The sequence below is a fragment of the Podarcis filfolensis genome (genome assembly GCF_964270895.1).
Source record: "Podarcis filfolensis genome assembly, chromosome: 5".
In the NCBI taxonomy this organism is placed as follows: Eukaryota; Metazoa; Chordata; class Lepidosauria; order Squamata; family Lacertidae; genus Podarcis; species Podarcis filfolensis.
In genome coordinates, this window is record NC_139608.1 from 86,744,464 (window position 1) to 86,749,076 (window position 4,613).

The 4,613-nt window shown below is 40.9% G+C and overlaps 1 long non-coding RNA gene across 1 annotated transcript; it reads left to right on the forward strand.

The window, feature by feature from the left end:
• The first annotated feature begins 528 nt into the window (after positions 1 to 528).
• Positions 529 to 3,751, forward strand: LOC310763618. Its single transcript, XR_014548725.1, has 3 exons — positions 529 to 652; positions 2,267 to 2,346; positions 3,658 to 3,751. It is a non-coding gene; the product is annotated as an uncharacterized lncRNA (long non-coding RNA).
• The last annotated feature ends 862 nt before the right edge of the window (positions 3,752 to 4,613 follow it).

A 4,613-nucleotide genomic window follows, 5' to 3' on the forward strand; every position in this document is an offset into this window, starting at 1 on the left:
CGAAAAGCTCCTCCAGTCTGAGCCAAGCTGAAAATAAAGTGTTGGGCCGGGGAGGAGGATATTGTGGGTGGGGGTCTTCCTTGGGCAATTGTTTGCTTGCATGCATGGCGAAGGGGGGGGGGGCGCGAAGGCCGGTCAACCCCACATCAAGAAATATGGATTTAGGGAGGGTAACGAGGCGCAGTCGAAAGAAGAGGCTGTATGTCTTTTCTCAGTATTTAAACGTGTGCTTAATGTGGTGCTCAGTGAAATGGCTAATCTGATAATGGGAAGAGTGTTTGCTGTAGTATTCTGTGAAATGTTTACCACAGTATTTCATGGGGATTGTGTTTGGTAAAAAAAGAGAGAGAGAGAGAGAGAGAGCAGGAATCACTCTAGCGTACAGGAAAACGTTCATTGCACAATATAGTGGGGATGTTAAGAGGTTTATTTAGACGTGCATTTAGGGCAGTGTGAAAAAAGAGTTAAGCGTGGGGCATTTTATTAATATTTTTCTGGGTGGGGCTGAGTTTAACGCGCATGGAAATGACGAATAAGCAAAGTTACCGAGAGCTGGACATTGGAGCAGATCCTCGCCCGACTCCTAATATGACACGTTTGCTTAAGTACTTTGTCGAATTGAATTGGACTCATGGTTAAACAATCCAGCTAGGTGGGTAATTCATAATTCATTATACCATTTATCCAACAGCTTCCTGCCTCCTCTCTGCTTGTTGATTGTCTCTGAGGCCGTTCCCTCACATCAACTCATTGTTCAGAATCATTCACTGGATAATTTCAGCCATGGAAAAAAACCTCTCAATCTGTAGCTCATTGGTAAATCATTTGCTATAAACACAAACTAGATACTTGGGGGGCCGAATACTCCAATAACGTAAATTGGTTTAATATCATCAGCTTCACTGGACTCACGCTGACTGAGGGCAACTGATCCTCACATTTAGAGGAGAGTTGGATTTGATTTGGTTGTGCAGGTCTCGCCATGATCTTCTGTTTTCTTCTGTTTTCTGGCCAGATAAAGATAAGGAGTTGTAGCCGTCCTTGCACGGGTTGACACCCGTGAACCACTCTCATCCAAAAGTATCGTGTGAATATCGTATTTTATTGGTACCTTGAAAGATCCTGAACTGTGAGTCTGGAGCCCAGCTGGCTCCTTGCAACTTTGCCAGGGAGCCCGTTGGTTTCTGAGGGTGGGAACAGATTGTCCCAGAGAGTTGAAGGTGTCATGAAATCTGTTGAATCAATGTAACTATTTAATTCGAAGTCCGCTTGTTAAAAAATTGGAAATTGAATAAAAATTACATTGTTTTTAAAAAAAAGCAAGAGATGGGTGTGTCTCCCATAGGTGACAATGCCTAAAAGCAATTATTGGTACCCAGCCTAATTCTTTTTTATTATTATTAACAAAAATAGCTTAATTCTTACAAGATGTTTGGGGGTGTCATCAGAAACGCAGGTGTGTGGCCTGCACCTTAATACCATTATACTACTTTGGTAACATGTTCTTAGGCTGTGAATTTGAGATGCCCCCATATTAAATTTGCTAACATTTGTGGCCTGAATCGGAGCAAGATGTACTTTGGTTCAACCAGATCCATGAGAGTCCCTGAAATAAGGTAAAAGGTAAAGGACCCCTGGGTGGTTAAGTCCAGTCAAAGGCGACTATGGGGTCATGGCACTCATCTGGCTTTCAGGCCAAAGGAGCCGGCGTTTGTCCACAGATAGCTTTCCGGGCCATGTGGCCAGCATGACTAAACCGCTTCTGGCGCAACGGGACGCGGTGATGGACACCAGAGTGCACGGAAACGCCGTTTACCTTCCCGCCGCAGCGGTACCTATTTATCTACTTGCACTGGTGTGCTTTTGAACTGCTTGGTTGGCAGGAGCTGGGACAGAGCAATGGGAGCTCACTCCATCGCAGGGATTTGAACCACCACCCTTCTGATCGGTCAGCCCAAGAGGCTCAGTGGTTTAGACCACAGCGCCACCCATGTCTCCGAACCCCTGAAATAGCCCTGAATAATCAAAGGTTTTTATCCCTCCTGCAACAACTCACTTTATGAGCATAACATCAGTATCTGACCTGATACCCTGAGACCCTGAGCTGGTAAGAGGTTACCTGGTTGCCTACTTGCCGGAAGATATGAAAGATGCGAGGGTCTAACTCCTCAACAATTTTCAACTTTTCAAGATTCATTTGTTGACAATGGTTAACTGGTGTCTGCTTTTAGCTTTCGTATGGTCTTATGCAGTGCTATTTTTCTAGAAAAAGAGGTGCCAGAATTTCCCCTTGTTCTCTTCTAATGGGAATGGTTTCCATCTGAGATATGCCAGATGTGAGCCCTGGTGAGTTCCAGCTAGGGGAAAAAGCCTGGTTTTATGTCTGATTGCTGTAAGCTGCTTTGATTCTTTTAGGACACAGCGGTATATAAATATTTTTTATACATAAATAAATATTCCCCAGCCCCACTGAAGCTAATGGGAGGAATTTTTTTAAAAGTATTATTATTATTATTATTATTATTATTATTATTATTATTATTATTTACTGTTATTCATCCAAGGATCACAGGGCAGTTTAAAGTATAAAGTTGTATAAAGAAGAACGTCACCAATGAAAATCAGAAGAAAACGAACCCAAGCGGGACTGTGGATCAGACAATTTGTCCGCTTGGCGAATACTTCCCACAAACTAGTGGGAATGCTCCAAAATAAGCAGTTGGGTTTTTTTTACCATGGCATTGACGTATTTGTGATCAAGTGCAATTGCAGTACTGCTGTGATCAGCAGTGTTGCCAGCTGACCAGAAGAAACTGACCTAGCCTGCTCTTGTGCTTTCAACAGTACCTCGATCAGAAATCAGTTGGTGATGCTCTTCAGAGTCACGAGATAAATAATTGCTAGGGATCCATCTCTTTTTCAAGGGAACAGTTACAAGGTTGGCACCTAGCCTCTCTTCTGTCTTACGATAAGAGCTGCAGCTTGCGTTTACAAAATAATGCCCATTCCCCCTTGGAAAGTTGGTCCGTGAACCACTAACCTTTCTACAGCTAGTTTTAAAATAAATAAGTCCTCTGTGTGTTTAAAAAATTCTAATATAATTTTCAGCCAAAATGTCCTTGGGAAGAACAAAATATTTCCCTGTTTTCAATAGCAGGGTGTGTGTGTGTGTGTGTGTGTGTGTGTGTGTGTGCTAAAATACAGACATATTTTGGAGGAAAATCTGGAATATTTCCATTGGAGCAGAACCCCCATAAAGTGTTTAATAATGATAATAATAATAATAATAATAATAATAATAATAATAATAATAATAAATGAGTTTAATCCACAAAATATAACTCCCCCTTCACACACACACCCCTGTTTGGAATATGCAGACAGTAGCCCTGATGCTTTTGAAAATAATGAGCATTTTTATAGCTTCCCTTTGTCTATCATATAAATCCAGGCCTTACAAAATATGGTTATTAAGGATTCTGTGGCATGTTTTGAAACAGGAGGGTTGTTCTAACAGTCACAGCAGCTTGGCTACATTCCAGCATGTATAATTACATTCTCTTGGTCTCTCCACTATCTTTCAGTTCTACCGGGTTGGCGAGTATTGGGGGGGGGGGCGGTTTGAGAGAGAGAATGACTTCTTGCTTTGCACTCCAGAACATCACCTCCTGCCTAGTGCTTTGACTACAGAGAGGCTGCTACGATCCTGTTCTGGAGGTGGCTGCTTTTGTTGTCAAGGGAAATAGGAGCCAATATATTTTCTTCGGTTTATTTTACAGTAATAATGTGCTGGATTTAAAGTTCTCATTTAAATTTGGGAGCTTTCAGGGTCCAGTTATTAGAAAAGAAATCGATTTGATTCACTTTTACATTGATTAATTTGTATTGTCTCAGTTTCGCACTCCATTCTAGGGGAAAAGACTAATGATGATAATAATAATAATAATAATAATAATAATAATAATAATAATAATAATAATATGCTGCCCATCTGATTGGGTTGCCCCAGCCGCTCTGGGCGGCTCCCAACAAAATATTAAAAACACAAGACAACACCAGCCTTTAAAAACTCCGCTGATTATCCTAAAGATGGAGAAGTTGGTCAATTTGGGTTTGTCTCCTTTTTATTCATTTTTACAATTTTCAGATCAATTTGCCACATTTCTGAATCAGTATGCATGGGGAAAAAAATACTCATGAATATTTGTCTGTACTTTAATGTGCATTTATTCTAATATACTCATTATTGTGTACAGTGTTGCCTAGTTTGCACAGTTTTGCAAGCAATTTCCCCTTCAACGCACTTCGTATACTATTTTCATGATTCTTGGTGCGCACATATACTCCTTTTTCTTGCTTGGAGAAATATTGTCATGTTCCAGTTCATATATTGTTTTGAAATGTGAAAGCCAGGTAGATTCAGATTAAAATATAAACTGAACCTAATTCTTGCCATACCTTGAGCCCCATTTTTCAAGGATAAGGTGGGTTCCTGTGTCTCCAGTCTTGCTCCTTAAGTCAAAAAGCTGGATACAGTGGTACCTCTGGTTAAGTACTTAATTCGTTCCGGAGGTCCGTACTTAACCTGAAACTGTTCTTAACCTGAAGCACCA